Raw genomic sequence first — 27,777 nt, forward strand, 5'->3', positions numbered from 1 at the left:
GATCATGACCTGAGCTGAAGTCAGATGCTCGACGGACTGAGCCACCCAGGCGCCCCAGGCACATTTAATTTTTAACAGATCTTGTCGAATTGCTCTCCAAGGAATTTATATCAATTAACAATCATCAACCATGTGTGACAGACTGTATTCCACTGATATTGGAGATTATCAACTTTTTAAAGTTTGTGAATCATCCACATTAAAATATATATATTCTGAATAAACAATGGACGTTAGTTGATAATGATTTATCACCACTGGTCCATTAATTGCAACAAATGTGCTACACCGTTGTAATATATTAATAACAGAGGAAACTGGAGATAGGATATATGAGAACTATGCATTATCCTTTCAATTTTTCCATAAAATTATCATAAAATTATAAAGTCTATTTAAAAATATCCCTCCATATTATCTTGTGTTATTTGTGTACCTTTATTAGTGAGGCTGAACGTATCTTCACATGTATATAAATCATTTGCCTTTTAGTTAGTATTCACTCTTTTTCTACATTCCTTGTCTAAGCTATCTCTTAGATGACCTTTTCCTCCAAATTTTCCAAATCTCTAAATAATTTCATTTTACCTTTCACTGTATGTGAAGTTTGGCCAAATCTGTCCACTGTTGAAGCCTTTGGGATGTTATAGCTTTCTTCTGAAAGACCAACTCAACCTCCCATTGCATTTAGAATAATTTTCGTCACAATTAGCCTAAAATACTTATTTGGCAACGCACCGATGAAGCAATTCTATGACTTCTGCTTGGACTGCCACAACAAGATGTCACTGATGATGTCACTGTGTCTTCCACAGCAGACATTTATTTTCTCACAGATCCGGAGACCAGAAACCGGAGATGAGGGTCCCAGCATGGCTGGTGTCTGGTGAGATGTCTCTTGTTGGCTTGTGGACAGCTGCCTTCTGGTGCATCTTCTCTGTGCAAAGACAGAGAGATCCCGGGAACTTCTCCCTCTTCTTATGAGGACACTAATCCCACCAAGTCAGGCCCCCACCCTGTGACATCACTGAACCTTAATCACCTCTCGAGGAAAGCCCTATCCCCACACACAGTCACAGGGCGGGGTTAGGACTTCACCATATGAATTGGGGGTGGGGGGCTGCTACTCAGTCCACAGCACCAAGCAACAGATATTTATTGATAATGGATTACACATTTTACCCCACGCTCACTAATAGAGAGGCTGTGGTCTCTGCTGTCTGCGAGTCTCCAATCCATTCTTACGGCTATGAACCAGCCTTGACGAGAGTTGAAATTTGGTAGATTCAAGAGCTTCCCCTGAGGAAAGAGAATACAGCGTGATGTCTACACCGCAAAGTTTCTACCGCACCTCCCAGAACGGACAGCCGCAACTTGAAATTAAATACGTCAGGGGAGTCCTCAGTCTCTGATCAAAGGCAACTCATGAGGTGGATATGAAGGAGAGCTCATGAAATATGGCAGAAGAAGAGGGGGAAATACAGGGAAGATTCTAGAAAATACCAGTGTGCAAACAGGAAACTGATGCTGGGGACCTGAGGCTTGCCAGAATAGCCCCACCCCCAGGAACGGAAGTAATAACAACTCCATGTAAATGGTACATGTGTTTCCTCCGAAACACTCGAAAGCGTTTTTAAAATATTTGATATCCTTTCATTGTACCACTGAGGTAGAAAATAAATACGTATCTTTGGCTTTTAACAAAAAATTTCAGGTGATGATAGATACATACAGGGATTCACGATCATGGATTCGTTTAGCAAATGTTTTGTGGAATACCTGGTTTGCGTAAGATAGCATCAGATCGCGGAGAAAGAAACAACCACTAGAACATAGAATCCACCTGGAAAAAGTAGGTCTTCGAGCTGGAAGGAAAGAAGAACTTATCACGTTGGAGAAAGGGTCACTGTCTGTGTCGGCAGCTGTGGAGAACCGCGGCCTGCCCACGCTCCATGCCGCTGAGGTTCCCAGAAGGTTCCGCAGGACTCTTCCCATAGAGCACCCCGAGTGGCCCCCACCACCAGAGCCATTGGAGTAGAGCCAACATTTGCCCCTTGCACCGCTCTGTGTTATCGCCTTCAATGGTTCCATTGGCCACAAGCAGCCTAATTATATTATATTATATTATATTATATTGTATTGTATTGTATTATAAAGAATGTCCATAGCTACGCCTCTACAACATTATTTTAATATCCCCAAAATAAGGAATTTTTCCAATCATCAGAAACTTTGGGTCTACAGCTTACAGATCTGAGGACTTCTCAAGTCCTCCACAACTGTGTGAACCAACTTCTGAGAGAGATAGATGATAGATACATAGATGGATAGGATAGGTAGGTAGGAGAGAGAAAGGTAGATAGACAGATAGATAGGTAGGTAGGTAGGTACATATGTATGTATGTATGTAGATTGATATATATAGACGTTCATCTCCTATCGGCTCTGTTTCTCTGGAGAACCCACGGTAACACAATGTGCACGCCTACTTCTTGCTGAGGCCCTAACTGGATAACGCCCAAACGGACGCTGCCCGTAAACTTGACTTCAGGCAAACACTGCACGTCTACACCCAAGTATTGGGTGTGCTTCGTAATGGCAGATACTGCTGCTAGCACGTATAAGGTAAGATAAGGATTCCCCAGCAGAGGTGGGGAAAGAGGGCATGGGACCTGGGGAGAAGTTTTTCCTACAGAACCCTCTAGCAGCATTTTCTCCCATCTGACGGGCTTCCCTGGAGAGTCATCCTGGAAAACATTCTATTTGAGGTTCCCTTTGGCACAGGAGGTGACAGCTGGTAATGATGACGGTGACCCTTGTCGTTATTACGAAGCCATTTATTTTACTATGATTATTTTATCTTCTCCATCCAGAACTATGCTGTGTCCTTTTTAAGCACTTACTTCAGGTAATTCTCATCGGGGTTCTGTGAGGTTGACGGTATTGTTCCCATTTTGTAAATGAAATGGAGGTTTGGGGAGGGTCAGGGAAACCCCCAGGGGGGCGACAGAGTCAATGGGAGTCGGAGCCACGTCTGCTTGACTCTTCCCCTCTGCCCCCCGCTAATGTTCCAGACTGAGGGGCATAAGTCTGCAGCAGAGATCAGCCAAGGTGTTCTGGAAACTGCCGGAGAATAAATATTTTAGACTTGGTGGGCCAGACAGTTGTAGGTGTTCAGCTCTGCGCTGTAGCCCGAGACAGTACAGAAGCGAACGAGCATGGCTCTGTTCCAATAAAGCTTTATTGATAAAAACAGATGGAGGGCCAGAATTGGCCCTGGGGTCGCGGTTAGTCCATCCCTGTCTGTGGGAACAACAGATGGGAGAAACGGTTTCGGAAATTGGAAGAACGTAGCAATGGCAAATTAAAGACCCTATCGCTCACCTCCGAATCTTGCAAATCTAGCCAGGGGTGTCAGGTAAACCTATTAACAAAGAAAGAAAAAAAGCCCAGAGACTCAGAGAGTGAAAACGTAGAAAAATGTAAAATGACTGTAATGCAAGTTATACGTTTCTAGGAGCAAAAATTAGCCGGGCACGATTAAATTAGCCAAAGCGTCTGAGACAAAGTAGGCGCAGAGCTGGGTTGTTGGAGGCAGGCTAGAGGGCCAGTAGGAGCAGAGAGGAACTGAGGTCCCGAGACTTAGGTTTCTGAAATTTGCATGAAAGCGAAGGACTAAAGACACCGGAGCAGCACCACACGACTACAGCAAAGGCGTTTCTGTGCTTTAAAACAAAGCACACCGTGAGTCGAATTCCATGCCCCCTCCCAAAGAGGGCCTGTTAAAATAAATGTCATCTGCTCAGACTAGCAGATGGAGAAGTCTGAATTATTGATACCCCAATGAAAGTTTTCGTTCGGAATGTTCCGCGGGTTAATGCAATAACCCGCCCCTCTCCCCCCGTCTCTCCCCTGCTGTTCCGTCTCAGCTGCAGGGTCAGCTCTGAAATGTAAGCCAGGACACGGTTTTATCTGGGGCTTCTCTCTCTCTCTCTCTCTCTCTCTCTCGACCTAACCCCGGGCTCTCCCGTGTCATCATAAGCCAGGGCCCAAGAGCCGGGATAATCGGCTGGCAAAACAGAGAGCAGGTTCAGTGTCGTTTTCCTGCAGAGTAATTTTCCCATGGAAATTGGATGCCGTTGCACGATGAGGACTTAGTTCTCTGCTTGAAGCACCGGAGACTTCACGGGCTCCACATCCCCAGCTCCACGCTGTCACCGTCCCCAGCTCCAAGATGACCAGACTGGGTGATCCAGACTCTGCTCTCAGTGAAACGGGCCAAACAGGTGCCAACAATCACTGTCGGGGAAAGAGCACAATCCCCCCCCCCCCCAGAAGAAAAAATGATTCGTTGAGCAATCGAGGCCATGGGGCAGAAATGGTCTGTCTCCTTGGGTTTACTGTGTCTCCTCTAATGTTCAAACCGCTTCCGTGTTCCCTAACCTTGGCCCCGAGGGCTAGCTGAGGTATTCGCCTTGTGTTCACGTCTTGCTCTTAAATCACATTGACTTTGGGGGTCGAACTTTACGTTAGAGTCCTAACTTAGTCTGCTCAACAGCCGTGTATCTAACGGTACCGAAACTGAATTGCCAGACCATTGTCCCAGAATCTGAGCAACCATTTCTCTCTGGGAGCCACGATGATGGCTGTCGCTTTATTCAGGCTGTGTGGCCGGGACACCTGAACGTGGAGAGCTCTGTTCATTGTGGGTAGCTGCTGGCCACGTGTGGTTTCCAAGCATCCGAAATGTGACAGAGCAAAGGTGTGCTTGAGTGAAGTCCACACCAGAAAGAATGTCGTAGAAGGTTCCTGTCTCATTCACGATTTTTGTATCAGTTACATGTTGAAAAGATAATATTTAGGGTACGCTGGTTGACATCAAATATTCATATGGGGCACCTGGGTGGCTCAGTCGGTGAAGCGTCTGACTTCGGCTCAGGACATGATCTCACGGCTGGTGGGTTCAAGTCCCGTGTCAGGCTCTGCGTTGACAGACCAGAGCCTGCTTGGGATTCTCTCCCTCCCTCTCTCTCTGCCTCTCCCCTGCTCACGCTTGCTTTCTCTCTCTCAAAATAGATAAATAAACACTTTTTTTTAAAAAAATCCATTTAAAAAAATATTTATGTGAAGTTCACCTGTTTCCTTTAACTTTTAAACTAAATGTGGCTCCCGAAAAACTCAAGATTACCTCTGTGACTCCTACGCTATTTCTATTGGTTGGTGCTGACCCGGAGTTACAGAATCAACGAGCACGTGGCCAAGAGAGCGGGCTTTGGCGTGGAGAATCTTGCCACACGTCAAGAATGTGTTCTGAGGGAGACATTCTTTTTTTTTTTTTTTTTTTTTCAATGTTTATTTATTTTTGGGACAGAGAGAGACAGAGCATGAACAGGGGAGGGTCAGAGAGAGAGGGAGACACAGAATCGGAAACAGGCTCCAGGCTCTGAGCCATCAACCCAGAGCCTGACGCGGGGCTCGAACTCACGGACCGCGAGATCGTGACCTGGCTGAAGTCGGACGCTTAGCCGACTGCGCCACCCAGGCGCCCCCTGAGGGAGACATTCTTCACGGAAGGCGAGGAGATCTCACAGGCTATCATCAAAATTGCCTTCCTTTCTGTCTTTGGTAAAAAATGGAATTATTTCTTCAAGGGAGTTGTAGAACATGGTCTGTCACTTATTTAAGATACTTAGGCTATCGCTTTGAAACTAGATCTCGACCATAATTCTTCCACACTTAAAAGTACCACAAATAAAATGTCATCACAGTTAAATGTAAAAAAAAAAAAAAAAAGCAAAGAATTTTTTTAGGACAGGGATTCTCACAATGGGGTGGGATGAGCTGGGACCTTCCAGAACAAGACAGGCTGTCCCAGGGATCCTTTCTTCCACGTCATGGATGGGATTGTTTTATAGCCCTCGGGCGTGACAAGTTGAACAAAAGGTTAGGGATAAGTATTCGGGTTCAATTCACTAAGCACAACCAAGGGTCTCTGTCACCGCTCTTAAGTTCATTGCTGGGCAGGGCCATCCTCATGGACATACACCCGTGCGTTGGCATGGGGCCCATGGGGAAGGGCCCCCCGCTTGGTTTGCTGATCTGTTGTCGCTGTCCTGGTGTTCTTACTAATGTTGTCTTTGAACTGGCGTTTTGTAAATGAGGTCTGAGGGGACAACGCAGCGTGCGCGTGAGCAGAAAATAGTCGCCCGCTGGGCACGTCCACCATCCAGTTGACCTGTAGCGTTCAGGGGGCCCCCAGAGCACAGAATACCTGCTGATCCATAATTTGTAGGGTTCGGTGGGACGCAAAGTGAGGGCAAGGCCACTGTGTCGCATCTGGGACCGAGTAAACAGAGATGCTGACTGCCCCCGAGAGGCCATCCCTCCTGTGTGAAAAAGAACTTGGCCCCTAACACAGAAGGAATGGCACCCTGAGAAAAAGGAGCAACGGAGGAACCCCATCGTCCCCTTCCCTACTCATGTCAGGCCCACAGGTAGCCACGCACACTCACAGTGATGCCACAGAAGGGAGGGACGGACAGGCTCCCAGACGTCCTTTTCCTTTCCCGCTTTGCCACCCATCCGAGGCTACGGGCGGATCGTGCCCGTGGAACGTGGGCATAGCGAGAAGCACAATAAAAGCAATCGAGTCAGTCAGGGGCCGCAAGCCTCGCAGGAACACAACTGCATCAGAACAAGGCGGGTTTAACCCCCGTCACGGCGAGGAATTCGCCTCGGCGGTGGGAATCCCGGGCAGCCTTAGTAAGAGGGTGTCAGGCCCCGTTACAGGACTGGGGCTCTGGTTGGGTGACTTGGGGGAGCATCTAAGGAATGAGGCTTGTTCTAGATCGGATGTGGTCACAAAGCAGGGGCAGTTCCGTGAGCGGGTATCCTAATCTTTTTCATCAGAAGGGCCAGGTCGAGTGAGGCTACAGCTGTCACAGGCAAAGACGTAGCGTCGCTCATTCAGCAAGTATTTTGTGGGCCGCGCGGCGACCCGGTCTCCGGACACGTTCCGTGAGATTGTTCAGCCGACAGGAGAACGCAGGGCTTAAGCGTAAGTGTCCGATCCGTTTGCAAGAACACGGAGGCCGAAGCTGTGAGCGTCAAATCCGGTTCCCCGACGTCAAGGACTTCCTTTCTCCCCCCTCATACTGTTTTGTCAAAAAAAAAAAAAAAAAAAAAAGACCCACATGAATGTATAAGCTATGAAATATGAACTGCGTAACCTTCCTGAGGCTGCACGTGAATTAAACGCACTGAGATTTGCATTCAAACCGGCACGCGCAATATGACGATGAACACCGACGCTCATGCTAAGAATTTAAATTTTTAATTTTTCTTTACTTAGATCAACATTAAAGAGCAAATTAAAAAACAAATCATGAGAAGTGGAGAGAGAGAGAGAGAGAGAGAGAGGCCGTGGAGGGAAAGAAACAGCTTTACGTTTTAGTGCCTTTAATGACCCTTTCTTCTGCTTTTTGAACAAGGGGCCCTGCGTTTTCATTTTGCACTGGGTCCCACGCATCCTGTAGCTGGCTCTGTTCCAAGTTCCCTCTTTCTTTTAACCCTTGACAGGGCCCTAAAGAGAAAGCCTTCAATCTCCTGATTGTCTTTTGTCCTTTAGAGATCCCCTAGCTGCTGCGGCCCCCCCGGGCGGCTCAGTCAGTTGAGCGTCAGACTCGTGGTTTCGGCTCCGGTCATGATCTCACGGTTCGTGGGTTGGAGCCCCGCGTCGGGCTCTGCGCGTGGCAGCATGGAGCCTGCTTGGGATTCTGTCTCCTGCTCTCCTCTGCCCCTCCCCCGCTCATGATCCCGCTCTCTTAAAAATAAATAATAAACATTTAAAAAAGAGGGAGAGAGAGAGAGAGATTGCTAGCTGCCAGAGTTCCCCTAAGTCACGCAGTGTCAAATCCCTGTGTCCCTTTGTAGGCAGCACTTTGGTTGGTTTCAGAGAGTCAGCTGGCCCTCTCTCCTCTCTCCACATCCTAGTCTCTAAGCCCTTCCTTCCATGGGCTGGGAGCAGACGCAAGAAAGCTGTGGAAGGAGTGTCCTCCCCCCGCCCCCCACCTGAGTATTCCATATCTGAGTCTGATTGCCATGGGTCTCCGTTGGCCAGACGGTCGCCTGCCTGTTTTCTGCGTAGGGATTGCTCTTTTCTTTTTCCCAGGCCAATATCCAACTTTCCACTCACTCCTCTGGTCAATATCTTATTTATAAACAATTTTCCAGTGCTTATCTCCGGTTGCCCTAAGAGCCCTCTAGTCACAACCTCTGATTACATTGGTCTTTGATACACATTTAGAGTGAATCTGTTTCTTCGAAAGGCCTTTCCCTATCCCTTACACAAAACGCAGCTCTACAAAATAATTTAGAGAAAGATATTTGAACAGAGATTTCAAGGGACCTCATGCCACGCCAGATGAGACCAAACAGATAACGTGCAATGGAAAATTGAGAGCTTTGGACGCACCCCCCCCCTTTTCTTTTTCCCAAAAAAATGACGCGGAAAACAAAGGGAAATGGAAAATTAAATTTCCTTACAACTTACAGCCCATTGACAAGTCCAAGACACAGCCTCGTGACATTCCTCCAGGAAGGCCCAATTGTCTTAATGTTAACGTTTTGCTGGAGGAAAAACAAAGTGTCAAATGGTACAGATCACATCCCGTGGGACATGAGTCTCCATCAGTCTGCAAGCGTCTTAATGATTCAGAAGAAAAAAGCAATCTCCGGAAACCTATAGACTCAATTTCCTGGAGCCCTAACGTCACCCTCCCCTCCATGAGATAGAAAACCTTATGTCATCAGTCACTCGTCACAACCCCAGTGCAGCTCTTTCTGCCCACGGGTCCTGTCCCCACCCTTTAATGTAACCACATTTTTGCACGGAAGACGTCTCAAGAATTCTTTCTCGACCTTCAGCTCCGAACCCCACCACTCCAAACCACGTCATAAAGACCCACCACGGGCCGCCTGGGTGGCTCAGTCGGTTGAGCGTCCGACTTCGGCTCAGGTCATGATCTCACGGTCCGTGAGTTCGAGCCCCGCGTCGGGCTCTGCGCTGACGGCTCAGAGGCTGGAGCCTGTTTCGCATTCTGTGCCTCCCTCTCTCTGCCCCTCCCCCGCTCATGCTCTGTCTCTCTCTGTCAAAACTAAATAAACATTAAAAAAATTTTTTTAAAAAGACCCACCACTCTTACAGTTAAGTATTTGAAGGCCTTTGCTCCATGCACAGTGTCAGTGGAAGACTGGATAAGGCCTTGCCTAATGTTGTTTCCCGTACCTGAAAATAGCTCTGACCCGTCCTTACGGGTCAGTTTAATTAACACATGAAACATCAGACACTTAATACAAAATCAGAAACCATAATTTCTCCGTCTAGACAATGAGCCTCGGGCGTGTACCGGCTCAGAGGGGTGATTGTGGGGCCCGGCACAGAGTAGGGTCCAGCGTCCCGGGTCCGTGATTCTCACTTCCTCAGGCCCTATGTGGAACTGGGGCTTCCAGAAGGCACTGTCCTGGGTGATTACATATTTCACAGTCAACAAGGTCAAGCTGTCTCTAAAATGTGCTTGGGGGCCCACCGTTTCTTTTTTATATTAGCTTTTAGTTATTGAGATATGTGTCTATGGTAGACACCTACTGGTGTGACGGAATCACAATTACCTCCCTCTTCGTCAATCCCTTTTTGGCGTATCATCTTTGAAAGTCTTCAACACACACACACGCTCATGAGATCAAATGCACACACCCACAAATAGCAGCGCTTTTAACAAAGCGTGCACATGTATTGTGTTGGCTCCTTCGACTGCTGTCTCCGGGAGAGGAGAGAACACTAAAGAATTAGTGGGTGCTCTCCATGGATGAAAGCACTGGCGGGGATGCGGTCTGCGGCATCCTCTCCCCCTAAGAGCCCAGAAGATGTCGTTGGCAGCAAATATTAGTGTGACACCGCCCCACCACGGGTCTCGTTTCCATCGGTCACAGCCATGTTTTATACTACGATATCCAGGAAGATCAAACCAGCCATTGCGGATTCGACGGCAGCTACCGTAGGAGCGAGAAGAGAGGATTATGGCTCATTTCATCTGTCATCGTACAGAAAAAAAAAAACCTAGACAATTTGCTTTTGGGTTTTTGTTGTTGTTGTTGTTGTTGTTGTGTTATTGGTTTGTGTTTTATTTGTTGTGTTGTATTTGTTGTGTTTTTGGTTTTTTTACTCATTTGAGTCATTGACTCGAGTCATTGACATTCGCCACCCAATCAGCCAGGGACCTTTTCCTGGGTCCTGATCCCCAAGGAGAAAGCCTGGAGTCATCTCCCGGCCAGCTGTGCCTATCAAAAACCCTCCCCGGGGAGGGCACCGCCCTCTCAACAAAAAACAAAGGGTTCTTTCTGTTCCTTTAAACACAATAGAAAGAATTTGGCATCATCAAAAATGAAAGACTACCGTACAGAGGGGGAGGAAAAAGAATCCCTTCTAAAGGCCATTAAATGCAAATTGCCCTCCTTGTTGCCAGTGAAAGGTCTCACTTAACACCTAAATTTGCCAACAGGCTTAGCTGGAGCCTCTCCCAGGATCCAGACTTCTTCATTGTTCCCCTGTTTGTTCAAACACCAGGCGAGTCTGGAGCCACTGATTAGCATAATCCCATCGGACGTTGGTGGCTGCTTTGCTCTGGCTAGAGGCAGTGAGTTGGGTTTGTCCCAGCCGGTACCCAAAACACTGGAACCCCAATTACTTCCAGCATCGCTACCTTCACATCCACTCGCGGGCTCTGATGTCAGATCCTTCTCGGACGCCGCTCCCGGGGGACTCATCGAGAAGAAACAACACGGTGTCCCAGGCATTTCTCTGATCCATCAGAGGCTCTGTGTTACTCCAGGGATGGCAGGGGGTGGCGGGCAGAGGGCAGCATGGAGCCTCGGGGCTTTTGCTTGCCTGTTTCTAAGGGTTGGGCACTAATTTCAGTTCAAAGTAAGATTCGGACTCTGAAAGAGCCCCACAGAAGCAATAAAATCCACTGCTGCCCCCGCCTCTGGTTCCAAGAGGGCAGACACGGCCTCGGGCATGCCACGTCTATGCTGTCATCTCGGTGTCACGGGGAGGCACGCACGCGACACAAGCTGAGCGAATGACTGACAACAGTCCTGGCGTGACTTGTTTTTGAGACAGAGACGGAGCTGGATGGGGGAGGGGGCAGAGAGGGAGGGAGACCCAGAAGCCGAAGCGGGCTCCAGGCTCCGAGCTGTCAGCACAGAGCCCGACACGGGGCTCGAAGCCACGAACTGCGAGATCGTGACCTGAGCCCAAGTCGGACGCTCAACCGACTGAGCCCCCCAGGCGCCCCTGTGTCTGTCCATCCTTGATTTGGGCCCCGCTGTTCGAATTTCATCCTGCTTCCAGCGGTAGTTCAGATGGGCCCTTGGAAACTGTTTTTTGTCTCCCGCCTTTATGTGATATATACGGGGAATCTAATGTCTGAAGAGGTAAAGTTACTTATTTGGGGAAACACGCTACTCCGTTTTTACAGTATTTTACATTGCGGATCTTTATAAATCGGTCGTCTGTGAAAGCATCGGCCCTGCCATGGACTCTAGCTTGTCTCTAACACCCAGAACATCTGAGTGGCCAGGATCCAAGTCTCCCTCCCTGTGTTGGCTAGCAGAGACTTGATATACTGTGGTTTCCCCAAATCTTAGATACCAGTTGATTGTAAGACCTGCATATAAGTACTTTATTCGGTACTAAGAAGAAAAGTACTGCATACACAGAAGTTTCTAAAAATTTCTTCACATTCAGGAAATGATGCTTTTATATGGCTTCTTAACTCTGTCATTGATAGGCCATCATGACAGCATCATGGGTGCCATTAAAAACATCCACGAGGGGTGTTTGGGTGGCTCAGTCGGTTAAGCATCTGACTCGATATCTTGATTTCAGGCCAGGTCATGGTCTCGAGGTTTGTGGGATCGAGCCCCGTGGTCGCCCCGCACTGTGAGCACGGAGCCTGCTGGGGATTCTCTCTCGCCCTCTCTCTGCCCCTCCCCTGCTCATGCTCTCTCCCTCTCTCCCAAAATAAAGAAACTCTGGAAAAGAAATAAAAACTAAAAGCAACGATGACACGGTTTTTGTTTAAAGACAAAACAAAACAAAACAAAAAAGTCCTGCCACTATTGTCTGGGCATTTTTTTCGGACTCGCTCGCTTGGAAGCTGTAACAGGCGGCCCCTGGCATCGTCTCGGGCAGGGATGGGAGTTCTGTTCTCTCTGCACATAGGGGTCTTCCTTTAGATTCCCAAAGCACATGCCTGCTGTTTCGGGAGAACATAAGGAATCGCAGCCTTCCCTGTAACGACAAATAATTGTTTGCCTGATACCAAATGTGGGCCTCCTTCTGTCTTTCTCTGCACTGGATAGCTTCTCGTCTTCATGCCAAATCGTAGTGTCGTCTCGGAGACATTCTAAGCACCCATGAGACCATTAAACACAAATGCTTGCTGCAATTCACAGAACGGGGTGGAAGCGGCCGAGATAAGGAGAGGTGTGAACGGGCTGGCGTGGCGTCCCTGGGACCGCTGCCCGGTCCCGCCGCCACTGAAGGCCCAGGCCGTGTAAGTTGCAGCCTGCTTTCTGCCACATTAAGTGCGGGGTGTGGGGGGTGCACACCTGAGAAGCTGTAAAACACAGAAATAGCCCTAGCCTCAATCTGGGTTTCTCCTTGGGAGGTTCCTTGCTTCAGCTCCCGAGGCTGGGATTTGACATTCCACGCAAAACTTTAAAAAAAAAAAGAAAAAAGGGACCGAACACATCTCCCCCCCAAAAAGTAATCAAGGCAGGTGTTTAAAAAGACATCCATAAGCCAATACCAGCATTTCTCAATGCAAGTCTAATCCACCCTCGACTGAGGAATTTTAAAAGAAAAGAAACAGACAAAAAATGCTAACCCCACACGCGTCGAGTGTGAACTTCACCCAGGCCGCAGGTGGTTTTGGAAAGCTCTCCGCGAGGTGCCAGCAGGCAGGCTGGAAAGGAAACCACGGAGAGCGACATAAGGAATCTCTTAGATTTGCAGAAAGCCAAATTCCTAGTGCATCTTACACACAACAGAGAGAGCATATATCACCCTTGGAACCATCTGGATGCGGCAGCAGGCGGGGCTAGGGCTTACTTCATTTGGACATCCCTGGTGGGGGTACCTTTCCTCCTCTCCTTTCTTTCGTCTTTTTTTTTCTTCTTTTCTGTCCCTCTTTTTAAAGCCGGGATGGCAATCTTGCTGCACGGATCTATTTTAGTCCAGCTACACACTGAGCTTTGAAACCTTTCAAACTGTGCTAACCCATGAATGCCCTATCATGCATAGAAAACAGACTTTCCAGGATTCTCTGAACTCAGATCCTGGCTGCAGATGTTGGGGCGTCCTCCGGCTCCTCCCTCCACTGGGCTAGTCACTTCTGCTCTGCCTCCTCTCTGCTCCTTGGAGATGTCTCCCCAGCCCCGCCTGGCTCTGGAGGCTGGGGACTCCGACAGCTAGCCACCCCCACCCCCACCCCGGGATTCTGCGGGGTTCCACGTCTCAGCCCAACGCTTGTTAGCTGCAGACAACACACGGCAGATCCGAAGGGGGGTACCTGAGCTCAGCATCAGGGACCACAGCTCTGGGAAATCCTTATCAAGTAGTCTTCTAGCACTTTCTGGGGTATATTACCTCCCGCGGTCCCAGTACTGGCGTTTGTCCATCAGCACGCTCGGGGTCCTCCATCATGAAAGAAGCGGTCTTTTTTTTTTTTTGGTTTGTTTGTTTTGAAAGGAGATCTTTTTATGAAGATCCGTCAGCCTCCTTATCCCCACCATTTGCACATCTCCCTTTTGTTCCTGTTTTTTGATTAGTTGATGTTTTCAGACTTACGAGCCCTGCAGCATCAGGAGAGAGAAAGCAACCTGATTTGGAGAATTTCAGCCAGAGAAGCAAGCTCCTACCTAGAAATTGGGGGAATTGTTTCAAATTCATTCTCCAGGTGCCATCAATATATTTGCAAGGAAAAGAGGCGACAGCGTGCTCATTTTTCAAACTTCCTTTGAGCTTTTCACGGAGGAGATGCCGTTGGTGTCTCTGCATATTTTATGCAAATTTTGAGAGTATCATTTAGATAATGATCCGTTTCAGAGAATTAAATAATCACACACTTGAAGGTGATTCATTTCTGCACCTCTTCATGAGATCTTTAATCAGTGGTGAGTTTTTCTTTTTTCTTAATGGACTCAGGAGCACATTTTTCTTAGTGTAACTTTCTTTTCATAAGATGAGGAGACTAGACGTTGCCCTACCTATCACAAACAGAAAAAAGAGAAATCTATTACCTGAAAGCTGTTCTCCCTTCTCTGCTTCATACTTGGATGACTTTTCTTAACAAGCCATGGCTTTCAGTAGACTATAGTTCATGTGAAGGAAACACAGAGAGATATAGTTTGTCATGAATTTTCAGCAATCTATGAATTATACATAACGTTCTTTAAGTTAAAGTCATGTTAGACCGTATGCTGCTATCACAGATAGTGCAATATGTAACTACTATCCGAGATCGAGCACATTGCTTAACCTCTTTAAGCCTCAGTTTCCCCATTTATGAAAGGAGATCTTTATAGTATCTACCTCATAGGGTTTTGCGAAGATTAAAATGAAAATAAAGCATGAGGCTCATTGCTGGGCATTCAGTTAAGCAGACAATAGATGGTAGTCAGATGTTGTTATTGCTACATTTTATCCTCCCTCCCAGAAAGCTAGAAGTAAGAACAAAGTACAAACAGCAGGCTTTTCCCCGCTCTTACAATTTACCTTCTCAACTTTTGCCTGGGATCCTAAACAGAGACACAGAATTCACAGAGCACAATTACCCTTTGAATCTGGATGTATTTCTGAAGTCAGGGAGGAAAACTCCTCTCCCCTCAAGGTCCTATTCTAGTTGGACTAAGAATCGAATTGACACGAGACAGATTCAAGGAGAAAATCCAATCGAACAGCATCTCTACTGGGAACCCACACAGATGTGGACATTCCCAAGACAGTCGGGCACGAAGAAGGATATACGTCATTCTGAACTAAGGAGAAGGGAGTAGGGGTCTGGCACTTTAAAGAGAAAAAATGCAATTCACGGGAAAATGAAAAAGAGTCAATGGTCGGTAAACGAATGTTTGCTGGGTCACGCAGAAACCACGGGGCAAAGAGACCTTGATCCAAGTGGCCTTGCTAGGCTCCTCTCTGTCCAGCATACCTGCTTCCTGTCATCATGCAGCTGTCTGTGATGGTAGCTCTCTTCCTGGAGCGGGTCCTCTGTCTAAATTCCTTTCAGGCAGTTGAGCGAAAGGTGAAGAGCTTTTCCTGAATCTGCTGGGTCTTGATTGCTTTTAACTCAAAATAACTCTTTATACCAAATGGTCCATCTTGGGGCGGCCGGACCTTGGCCCTATGCTGTCTACAAACCGATTTAATGGGGTAACCGGAGGTTTCCAGAGACTTGGGAGGCTTCCCTTCTGTGAGCTCACTGGCGCCCTCTTCCACATCTCAATCTCTAGAACTCTCCAACAGCCATGCACTTTACCTCCTCCTAGTGCTTTTTGGTTTTTAAGCATTATTATTTTACACGTCCACCTGAAAACATCCCAGCGGTATGTCTGTGTTGACCAAGAAAGAATTTATGGAACATTTCAGCCAACAGGCACTTTTTTTTGGCAATTAGAATTGTGCTTCCGAAGACACACACTCAGGTAGAAGCCGGACTCATGTCCTGAGGAAGACGAAGGGTGGGGGAAGGGTTATGTAGGCGAAAAGCTAGGAGTGCAGCTGTCCTCTATGTCACACAGGGATTGACACTGAATTGACTGGAATTGGTTGGGGTAATACACACATGAGGAATTGAAACTCGCCCAGTCTCCTGGGCTCCTTTCAAAGGTGAAGGAGGCCGTTGAGTCAGGTGTCATGGTGAGGACAGAGTTAAGCCCAGCCTGAGGGTTTGCAGCTGGCTAGAAGGTTTTTGAAAAAGTTCACGGTTTCTCTGATGAGGGTGCGCATAAACCACCCCCCCCCTCTTCCCTTACAGCCTCCTGACACTTATTTTAAAAAGAGACACTCTTGGGGTGCCTGAGGGGCTCAGTCCGAGAAGCGTCCGACTTTGGCTCAGGTCATGATCTCACGGTCCGTGGGTTCGAGCCCCACGTCGGGCTCTGTGCTGACAGCTCAGAGCCTGGAACCTGCTTCGGATTCTGGGTCTCCCTCTCTCTCTCCGCCCCTCCCCCACTCACTCTCTGCCAAAAAGTGAATAAACATTAAAAAAAAAATTTAAAAAGAGACGCTCTTAGCTAGGCTCGCTTGCTTGATGGTGAAATCCCTTTCGACATCACAATACTACTTGGCACGGGAGGAAGAACACACGAACGTAGGTGAGCTGACCACTGTCCTTCAATGAGTGAGAAATTTAGGAACGGCACAATTAAGAATCGTTTCTGCGGGGCGCCTGGGTGATTCAGTCGGTGAAGCGTCCGACTTCGGCTCAGGTCATGATCTCACGGTTCGTGGATTCGAGCCCCGGGTTGGGCTCTGTGCTGACAGCTCAGAGCCTGGAGCCTGTTTCAGATTCTGTGTCTCCCTCTTGCTGACCCTCCCCTGTTCATGCTCTGTCTCTCTCTGTCTCAAAAATAAATTAAAAAAAAAAAAAAACGGTAAAAAAAATTAAAAAAAAAAAGAAAAAAAGAATCGTTTCTGCCATTCCTTCTCTGGCACCTGCCGTTATCCCCGTAACAAGGTCAAAACCGACTTATTAGTTCCAAGGAGGCAAACACACAGCTAAGAATCCCTAGACTTTTTTTTTTATCTTGAAGTTATTGTGTGTTGCTATGGGGATACAGCCCCCCTGCAATATCCTTTTTGCTGTCCGGTGTTGGCAAAAAAAAAAATAAAATAAAATCGGCACGTCTTCCAATGCTTGACTTGGGCCTTGAGTTCGTTCCAACCTCTTCCGGGTTCTTACCTGCAGGCATCGCCCTGCTGGCAAACGTAGACCCGCTTTGGTGTTTTGCCTGCTCTTTTCCTGGTTGACATTTCTTGAAACTGACAAGACGGGAGGTAACAGAAGACCAGGGAAGCAAGTCTTGGAATGTCTGAATCAGAGAGCGGAGTTAATAAATTCACTCAGAGGAGAACTCCCTCGTAACCAAGAGCTTCTATTTGAGGTCGAGCCAACGCTGTGTTCTCCTGAACAGTTAACAGCGTGACAGGGAGGAGTACCCTTTCTCTGTAGGAAATGAGTGTGGTTTCCAGTGGCCTAATGTGTCCCCACGCGATGACATCTGTGTTCCTATTTAAAACTCAAGGGTGTACCACCTTTTTTTATCTGAGCTGTTAGCTTTTAAAAAATACTTAAAAACCAATCAGCAACTAAATTGCATCTGAAGAGCTGTTTCAATTATAGAATGGAGGCAGTTCTGCAGCAAAGTATTTAAGAGCTGCAAAAATTAATGTGCATTTTAATGCTGATTTTCAGAGTATAATACACTTTGTAATTCATTTAAATGTATTCTGGGTGCTCCATTCTAGCTTCGGGCCCAGCAGTAGTCCTTGAGACATCATAAAACTACATTTTAAAAGTTTTTTTTTAATAGAAAAGTATTTAAAAATCTAAGAAAGATAAACTGAGTGAAAACATAATTGGTCAGCATCTGAATACAGATGGGTTCTCTTCCTTGAATAACACCACTTAAAAGCACTCCCGCGGAATGATTTCTACCCCAACCTGCAGTGTGGGTCATAGCACATAAAAACCTTATCTAATTGCCTTTTCTCTTCTTGCCACATTTCGGACACAGCCTCTAAACTTTCTAAGAGCCACGTTATTCATCGGAAGCTACCGACGTGGCAGATAAATCCAGTAGAATTAGTGCCTCCACGGATGGCGTGTTTTAAAACCGAGTTAATCAAACATAAACGTTCCGCCCAGAGCAATGGCAAGCAGTACATATGTCGACAGCCCAAAGGAAGGGAAGTCAGCAAAGCAAACAGCTGCTTTTGCTCAGCAGTTTCCAACACGGAGCTTTAATGGATGTGCAGGGGGAGGTGGGAGCCACCAGCAGGGAAAAGAGGTGCGAGGTGGGCATGCCAGCCTGGGTCACCTTTCTTCTGCAGGCTTCCACAAGAAACCAGGGGAAGGACGAATTGCAACCAGAGGACATTAATGATGGGAGAGCCCCGGGCCTCACCTCCTTCACGCGCTTCACCCTTTCGCACGGCACATGGGCCAACGTCGCCGAAGGGAATGACCACAGACTCATGGAAAGAACTGCTCACTGCCCACAACCCAGGTTTCCAGCCTTCCTACCAGCCCACGGTGGGCTCGGAAGCTATACTGCTGTGCTTTGTGCCGTCGCCATCTTGAGGCGAAACGCACTCGTACTTCCTGGTGACTTCCGGTGTGGTAATGGGATGATTTCAGGCTTCAGTGGGCCCCACATCCAGCGTTCTTTGTGTTTCATTTGCTGGAGCTGCATTGTAATCAGTGAGTGATGCCAGTCTCTGCCTTCCACCGACTCCTCCTTCCAGAAGCTTGTTCCTCTCCTTCCCTGAAGTCAGCATGGCTGCAAATTGAGCCAACCGTGCACCCAACAGAAGCTCCTTCCCCAGCCCACCCGGTGGGCCTCCCTCTTGGGAACAGTGGTGATGTTCTGGGTCCTGGGCAAATGTAAGAGAAAAGGCCATTCATTTGTTTGACAAGCGTTTACTGAGCACTTACTATTAGTACGTATTTAGGGTTAGAAGGAAATGAGTGACAGGCTAGCCGCAGCTTCACGCATCAAAGAGGGTACAGTCCAATGGATTGGAAATATCTGGGGGCTCCATGTTGCTTCCCTAACAACAAAGATGCCTCCAGCTTTAGAAGAGTGGTTCCAGGGTTTAGCTGAACTCAAAAGCTGCAGTTGGCACCGGAGTTCGGAATACGGTCTGAACGTCCCGTGGGGACCGCCTGGCCCAGATCTCTAAAAGGAGGAAAACAATAGCGGAGGGACCTAAGGAAATCTCAGGCTAACTCACAGCTGGGCTCACAGGCTGCTGTGGGACTCTGGTTTTCTGAACTCCGGATTACATTTAGTCATCTCTGTTGGGTAACTGGAGGCTGTGCAGTTTGCACGCTGAGCCGTTACGCCACCGGAGCCCTCGTCCTGAGCCCCAAAGGGCCCCTTTCCCCACACAAACCTAATATTGAGGTTCTGACACAGCCACGGTGCTCCCTGGCCATGAGACCCCCATCTCTAGGCTTTCCCTGAGGAAGCCATTGGGTCTGCTTCCGAGATGGACACAGTGGTGACTTTCATGTAAATACCCACTGCTATTCCTGACGGAGCTGGGAAACAGAGAGAGCTATTTATAAGCGTTCTGGTGGCAGTTGCCACAACGAGGAGGTGAGGCTGGTTTCTGATTCATGCCTTCTTCTAGCCAGCTGTCCCCTGTCATTTTACACATGCCGGCATGACATTTCCCTCCAGCCAATTTAGTCCTGAAAAGTTTTGTTTCTTTTCACACGTGAATGATAAGAAAGTCTTTGACTTGAATCATCCCTCGCCCCTCCTGAAACTGTAATTTCACGGGTTCCATCTAATTCGTGCACGAGTGTCTCACTAAGCTATGGGGAGAGGCCGCAAACGCTCTTTATGAAGGCTTGTATGGCTTACTCCATGGAGCGTCTTCTGTGGGGTTGGGGGGGAGAATTTAATTAAGAATTTAGGGGGCGCCTGGGTGGCGCAGTCGGTTAAGCGTCCGACTTCAGCCAGGTCACGATCTCGCGGTCCGTGAGTTCGAGCCCCGCGTCGGGCTCTGGGCTGATGGCTCAGAGCCTGGAGCCTGTTTCCGATTCTGTGTCTCCCTCTCTCTCTGCCCCTCCCCCGTTCATGCTCTGTCTCTCTCTGTCCCAAAAATAAATAAACGTTGAAAAAAAAAAATTTAAAAAAAAAAAAAAAAAAAGAATTTAGGAATAACTGGCATCTGAGTGACTCTTTTTTAACATGAGTGTTCCTTTGCCACATACTTTTGAGAGCTACAAATACAGCCAAAGGATGTACTTGGAGCTGGTTGAAAGCAGATTGGAAACCAGACAAGGGAAGGTGAATCCAATCATCCACATGTCTCAAGCCAGCCGCGTACCCAACAACATGAAACAGAAAGTCACCGGGAAATAAAAACCTGAATAATGGAATGGACGGACTGACGCGTGTGGGCAGGGGGTAGACACATTCCGCATCCTCCAGAAACTCCAACTGTCATAAATCATAACAAGTCTCCAAGATTCTCTGGAGATTCAAGGCAGCTGGAGCTGGCCTCATGAGTGCCAGCCACCCCCCGCTCACCAGTCCATTCCTGCGTGACTCGGTACACGTCCCTGTTCACACTGCCTGGTGGTGGCAGGGGGGAGGGGGGGGGACTTTGAGGAAGTGAAATCCTACATCTTGAAACGGGCCGAGGAGATAAAAACGAAAGATATTCTAACTGTGGCATTCTTTCAGTTACCTGAAATAAACCTGCCATCCACACAGCAGAAGTAATATTTTAATTTCAGACCTGAAAGTGAGAGAGACGGGGGACCAGGGTACAAAGAGTGTGTCCCAGAGTAACGCGCGACCCACATCCCTGCCTTTTTCAAGGGTGCTCCACCAATCCTCATTGCAGAAATAAGCAAATGGATGAATGGATGGGCCCTGAGGAGGGGGATAAGAAGAGTGTTGAGAACTTTTCTGAAAGTGGAAGAACTTAAATAGGACTCGGCAATACCCAAGACGGCAGGGACAAATTTCTTCATTAAAGTGCTAAGAAGCCCCAGATGGCTCTCACGTTTTCTTTGTATTCTTAGTTATGGAGATGGAGTTAGAGGCAAATTAAGAGGATACCTGCCAGAAAATGCGAAAAGCCCGGAAGATTCCCAAAAAATCATCATGAAGCCCTGTGGCACCTCCAAAAACACACTGAAAACTACCTCTTTTAAATGGCAAAGGATTTCAAGGACACAGAAAAACATAGAGAATGAAATCCATTAAAGGTAACATTTAAACAAAGCCTCAAGGATAGGAGTGAAGCTCTTGTTTTCTGTACTTAATCCTTACAACTCTCCCTTTCGAGAAATAACCACTTTTAGGAAATCGAGGTTAATCATCCTAGGAATTTCTTAAAAAACTGACCCTACTTGCCGACGTATGGGTCCATCAGTTTCGCATTGTTCTGCATCTTTCTTAGCCTTTTAATAAGCCCTGCCATACACCATACATATCTTTCTCTAACCTGCTTTTCAAACTTGTGTTTGGGGGATTTATCCCACGTTATTTCTGTAGCTCAAGGTAATTTATTTTATTTTTTTTATATAAAATTTTTTCTAACGTTTATTTATTATTGAGAGACAGAGAGAGATACAGCACGAGCAGGGGAGGGGCAGAGAGAGACGGAGACACAGACTCCGAAGCAGGCTCCAGGCTCCCAGCTGTCAGCACAGAACCTGACGCGGGGCTCGAACGCACAAACTGTGAGATCATGACCTGAGCCGAAGTCGGACGCTCAACCGACTGAGCCACCCAGGCGCCCCAGTCGAGGGTATTTTTCTATTCTAGTGATAGAAGAGAAAGAAAATAAACAAAGTTGTAGATGACAAAATATTGGGTCGTGATACAAAATGCAAGGAACGTGAAATAGAGTAATCCTGTAGAGTCTGGATCCGGGGAAGAGTGTCCCATGGAGGTGACACTGAAGCTAAGGCAAGGAACCGAGAGGTCACTGTGTGAAGACTGACACGAAAGGGCATGCCTCCCAGAGGCCTGGGTGGATGACCGGAGGAGGCTCAGCACGCTGAGAAGGGAAGTTGGGGTGTGGGCGGCCTGCTCCCCACAACCACAAGGCTGGGGCAGGAGCACCGGTGAAGAAGTCGTACATCAAGCAAACTTTGAAAGAATATATGTTCTACATTTCTACTTTAACAACCCGGGGAAGCAAAAATAAGATAAACACAGAGAGGGAGGCAAACCTTAGAGACTCTTAAATCCTGAGAACAAACTGAGGGCTGCTGGTCGGTAGGTGGGTGAGGAGATGGGCTAAATGGGGGCTGGGCATTGAGGAGGGTGCTTGTTGGGATGAGCACTGGGTGTCCTATGTAAGTGGTGAATCACTAAATTGTACTCCTGAAACCAATACTACACTACCTGTTAACTAACTTAGATTTAAATTAAAAGAAAAGAAAAGAAAAGAAAAGCAAAGAAAAGCAAAGCAAAGCAAAGAAAAGAGTAAAATAAAATAAAACAAAATAAGACAGAATAAAATAAAATAAATCAGAGTAAAGCTATGGTCTCTATCTGAGACAAAGTCATCAAAATACCAGTGGCAACTGAATTTAATTAATTATTATTACACATGCGTTGCTGCACCGATGACCCTTGGATGGGCAATAATATAAAGAACATAAATAATTTATAAATGACTTTTTATTCATTCCATCAGACTTGTTTTGTTGGCTTTATTTCAGTGAAATCACTTCTGAATCATTAAAATCTGTATTTTTTTTTTTAAATTTTTTTTTTTCAACGTTTATTTATTTTTGGGACAGAGAGAGACAGAGCATGAACGGGGGAGGGGCAGAGAGAGAGGGAGACACAGAATCGGAAACAGGCTCCAGGCTCTGAGCCATCAGCCCAGAGCCCGACGCGGGGCTCGAACTCAGGGACCGCGAGATCGTGACCTGGCTGAAGTCGGACGCTTAACCGACTGCGCCACCCAGGCGCCCCTAAAATCTGTATTTACATAATTTGCCTTGCAGCGATGATCTAATGGATTAAAAATAAAATATATTTTCACTTAAGGTATATACAATTTAAACACATTTTCATTACAAACATAAAGTAAAATGTAAGAAAAACTGACAACTTAACCTTTCCAAAAGGTTATTTTCCTTCTAAAGTGATTAATTATAAATCAGCATCAATATATTTATTCCAGAAAACAAAAAAAGAAAAAATATTTATTGAAAATTATTTGTTACGATGAAATTTTAAAATTTCATCTTTAGGAAATTTAAATAAATCTTGCAAAACATTTTTACAAAAATAAAATTATTTGCAGTTCAAGATTTGGATGTACACCTAGTTGCTAGGGTACGAATTTGTATCCCTTTTCATGTGACATCTAGACCTACTTTGCTCTTATTTCTTATTTACTTTTTTAAAGTTTTACTTATTTTGAGAGAGAGGGAGAGAGAGCCCAAGCAGGGAGAGAGGCACAGGGAGGGAGGGAGAGAAAATAAGAAAGAGAGAGAGAGAGAGAGAGAGAAAGAGAGAGAGAGAATCCCAAGCAGGCTCCATGCTGAGATGGGGCTCGATCCCCTGACCCTGCTGATCATGACCTGAGCCGAATCAAGAGTCAGACGCTTTACTGACGGAGCCACCCAGGTGCTTCTAGACCTACATTGCTTTTAAATATATGGTGTATTATTTTCTCATTATTCATGTTTGGTGAGACCATCAGATCGGGAGACAATGGCCATTGAGAGATGACTCGATATACTCACAAATTCCAAGAGAAGGGGCAATCACGTCACACGGGGCCATACAGGGCGGCACCAGGGTCGGTCAGGATCCTGAGGGAGGAGGGGAAAATGTGAGCCACAGCCTTTATTTTGGTTTCCACGAGGCAGGGTAAGTTCTCCCAGAATAAAATACGATTTAACAACAACAAAAAGCCAAGTGAAATAAAAAATGAAAAGTCAACTTGCTTATTTATAACCTGAGTAGAGCAAGTAAGGTTGCTGTGAGAGAAAAAAAAAATTATAATTAAGTGAAACAAAAATCTGATCAGGCATCAAAACCTTTTCAGATTTATAAAAACACCTACAGACAACAGCAGTGTATGAGACAGAAGCTGGTGTTTACAAACGGAAGTGTAACCAGAAACAATTTGCTCAGAATGCTTACAAGGCTGAGACCTTGTAGGACAAGTCGCTAGAAAATAGATAGTTTGTGGTGTTTCCTCTCATAACTGATGAGAACACAGAAAGCTGTATTTCTTCATGCTTTTCGTTAGAATTTTGAAATGGCCAAAGTGTGATAAAAACTTTTGGACATAGTGTGTCATGCCTGTGATATCAGGACACGACGTATTATATGTATTGAGATCAGTGTTGAAGTGTGGAAAAGGTTAATGTGCACTGGTCCAAATTGGTAAGCTGGAGTGCAGACAGACCCGGATTCTGGAATGTTCACAGTCAACGCTGGACTTGCCTAGTACTTAGATCCAAGATGGTAACAGTTTGCAAGGGCATTGCATTTAGACATTTGTTAGTTAACTCATTCATCCGCAGAGAACTAAAACTTTAAAAATGCAACAATGCGGGGCACCCGGATGGCTCAGAAGGTTAAGCGTCTGACTTCGGCTCAGGTCACGATCTCACAGTTCGTGAGTTCGAGCCCTGTGTCGGGCCCTGTGCTGAGCGTTCAGAGCCTGGAGCCTGCTTCAGAATCTGTGTCTCCCTCTCTCTCTGTCCCTCCCCCGCTCACGCTTTTTCTCTCTCACTCTCCCAAAAATAAATAAACATTTAAAAAACTTTTTTTTAAATGCAACAACGTGAACACTGCCTATAGGCCTAATGTCACAGACACTTCATATTTATTGGACTCCACATGGCAGCGGGCCATAACATGGAGTTCAGAGGGGTTGGCTTTGTCCTGGTGACTTTTATTAATTGGTGGAAAAAATAAAGACGCCGATGCAATCCAAAGAAAAATGTCACCACATTTCAACAGCAAACAGCGAAGACAGATTTAGCCTTTCAGGTTGGCACTGACCGGTCCCTAAAACCTCAGACTCTCCAAAGCTGGTCGCGTGTGTAACTTCATAAGCAGTGATAGATCCCAGTTGCCTTCCCTGAAATCCAACTACTGAAACGAAAGTGAGACATTTCCAAAATTAGACATTTGAAGACTGAACAGCAAAAAAAATAATAATTCTCAGTTTTAAACTTTACGAAACGACTGTTTGATTCACGCTCTGGTGTAACACTCGAAGTTTGGCTAAAAGCTGCCCATGGACCCCCGTGGCCGGACGCCGCAGTGGGAGCAAACAGGATGATGCAAAAAAGAGCAAAAGATCACAAATAGCTCGAGAGTAGCTACTTTCACCAAAAACAAAAAGCAAAAAAAAACAAAACAAACAAACAAACAAAAAAAACAACCAATCACTGCACGGGAATCTCTCCACATTGAGAATGCCTACATTTGGGAACAGCTGGTTTTCATTATGAAACCGAATAAAACTAAATGTCACTCCCTGTAAAAGGGCTTCAGGTTGAGCACAGAACGCAAGACTTGACATGGTCACCTAAGCACACACGCACACACACAAAAACAACAACCAAGCTGTCAGGTTTCTCTGCCCTCCCCCAAAGCGTAAGGGAGGGCTACATAAAAATACAGGATGAAATATGAATTTTAAAGTGTACTGACAGATTACTTCGCAGAATCTTTCTTTCGATGTTTCAATTTCGAGTCGATAACGCGATCTCTACGTATCACGCATGATTCGAGTACGACCTTACAACAACACATCTGGAAAACCAGGGCAAGACTGAGGATATTTCTGGCAGCCGATTTTTCTTACACCCAATCCGTCTCGCTGGTTTATTTTTACCTTCCGGGCCCTGTAGACACCTCAGGGTGCGACCTCGGCACTAGCTTGCGTTTCTCGCGGACAGAAGCTCTGGTAGCGAATTGCTCGGCCAGCCTCCTCCGTTTGTTCGTCTATGCATCATCGACGATGTCACAACTATTTCTTTCCGCACCTGCGATCTACCTGGCCCTGTAGCGACCGCTGTAGGTACAAAGTGCAGACAATTCTTGCCTCTGGGACTTCAGACTCCAGTTGGAGCCGGAGCTAAGTTCACTAAATGTTGGAATTGCATTTGACGGGCCGCCTTCGTCCTACCCTGGCAGAGCGAGTCCTGGGTTACCTGATCTATGGAACCCCGAGACGTCAGTCGTGATGTAGAAGGTAATATAACAGCGCATAAAATGCATCCCCAAGAGAAAACTTACTCCTGTCTGCAGGGTTTGATTTGCGAAAGCATCTGGCACAAAGAGAAGCATCAAGGTTTGCGCGCAGGGCGACTAAAATTTAAGTCCCTGAAGCTAATTGGTAAATTAGCAGACAGCCTCATTCACCTGAGCCCCCCCTTCCCAGGCCTTTGCCATTTTGCTGCGGAAAGTAAGCTTCTCCCAGGAGACACAACTGGCACATACAGACGTCTGAACAAACCTGGCTTTGTCTTCGCTGACGTGCGAATTGGTTTCTGTCTTTGTTACCGCGTTTGAAACCCAATGCTTCTCGTCCTGGCAAGTTCAGCTCCACGCGGTTAATCCAGTGGGCGGAGGTACGTGTTCCCCACACAGAAACTTTTCCTTAGGTTAATTGTCTCCTAAGACACGGCTGGGCTGATGTCACAGGACAAGGAACCGAGGCCCCCGGCTGAGCTGCGGGCCCTGTGCTAGATTTAAAGGCACAGGAGAGAATTCCAGATGGCCTACAGGGCTTTGAGGTGGAGAAGGCACATTTGGAAGATAAATGTGGGCAATCTCACAGTCCCGTTTTAAGAAATATTCAATTTCTTATCTTTAATTAACAAGGAGGTAGATGCTTTCATTTTCCGTAACTCTTTCGGTATTTGGGAAAATCGTCCTCCTTCCGCTATGTTAATCGATGGAGGCTGGCTGCATTCTCACACAGTTCGATGCTATTTTAATAGCATTTGATTGAGTGCCCATTGTATGCAAGGTCCTGTAGACAGGCCATCCCGGAGGCAGGAGAGCACCTAAAAAGGTTTTCCATCAAAGACAGAATGAAGAATGAATAGAATTTATGAAAAGGTGAGGTTCAAAATACAGGCAATTTGATCAGCACGTTCAAAGGAGTAAAGGAATGAAACATCATGGTGGGCAAAAAGGAAATATGAATTGTTGGGAGCCTGGGGTAGCAGGGAAAGGGGAAACTCGGGGCCACCTGGGAGCTGGGACTAAATCCAGAGGGTCTGGGCTCCAGTCATTGTTCAAGGGAGGCCTTCCTTCTCATTCATGGGGGGGGGGGGTGGCTTTGAAACAATGTTTTCAAAACTGATTTTTTCTGGGCAGCGCAGCTGGTGATTTAGATTTAGTCGGTGTGGGCGCTTGGGCCCTCCCTAAAATTCCCTGGGGGGCTGGGAGTGAGATGCCCCCACCCCTCTACAAGCCCCGCCCGCGTCAGACCTTGCGGGGGACGGAGCGGCAGGTGTGGAAGGCAATGAGGAAAGCGGGGGCATTCATACTCAGCTGTTGCCCACGCCTCAGGGCACTAACAACACACGGTCTTCACGGTCGTTTCTATTAATATATAAAGATGGCATGGGCACCTTAAAGTCAAGCCCCCAAACAACCCAGCCAAAGTCGGAAGGTGTCCCGTCCAACAGGGGCAGTGGGAATCGAACCTTCTTTCGGGAGAGGAGGCATTCTCTGACAGGTAGAGTGGCAACAAAACAAAACAAAACAAAACAACAGTTCCAACTGTCATTTTCTTCTATTATCCACGTTTGTTCACAGGGAAAAGCCAGCATCTGTAGGCGGGGTTGGTGCCAGAAGACTCCCACGCTGGATCCAGCTCCCAAGGGCAAGGGGAGCCAGGAGCCCACAGTTCAATGTTCTCAGGGGATCTCATCCATGACGTGAGGTTCAGCAGCAAGAGTC

At 46.9% G+C, this 27,777-nt stretch overlaps 1 long non-coding RNA gene across 3 annotated transcripts; it reads right to left on the minus strand.

Moving 5' to 3' along the window:
• Nucleotides 1-26,924, minus strand: LOC123590654. 3 transcript variants are annotated; one of them, XR_006708902.1, is made up of 5 exons: nucleotides 26,321-26,910; nucleotides 25,697-26,132; nucleotides 23,583-23,651; nucleotides 14,365-14,435; nucleotides 1-3,303 (listed from the first exon to the last, which is right to left on the minus strand). It is a non-coding gene; the product is annotated as an uncharacterized LOC123590654 (long non-coding RNA). The 3 variants fall into 3 exon arrangements; XR_006708903.1 differs by lacking the exon at nucleotides 1-3,303 and adding an exon at nucleotides 7,798-8,628 and having other exon boundaries at nucleotides 26,016-26,132; nucleotides 26,321-26,924; XR_006708901.1 differs by lacking the exon at nucleotides 1-3,303 and adding an exon at nucleotides 7,798-8,628.
• Between the last annotated feature and the right edge of the window lie 853 nt (nucleotides 26,925-27,777).

Source organism: Leopardus geoffroyi, chromosome B4 (assembly GCF_018350155.1).
Source record: "Leopardus geoffroyi isolate Oge1 chromosome B4, O.geoffroyi_Oge1_pat1.0, whole genome shotgun sequence".
NCBI classification, from domain to species: Eukaryota; Metazoa; Chordata; class Mammalia; order Carnivora; family Felidae; genus Leopardus; species Leopardus geoffroyi.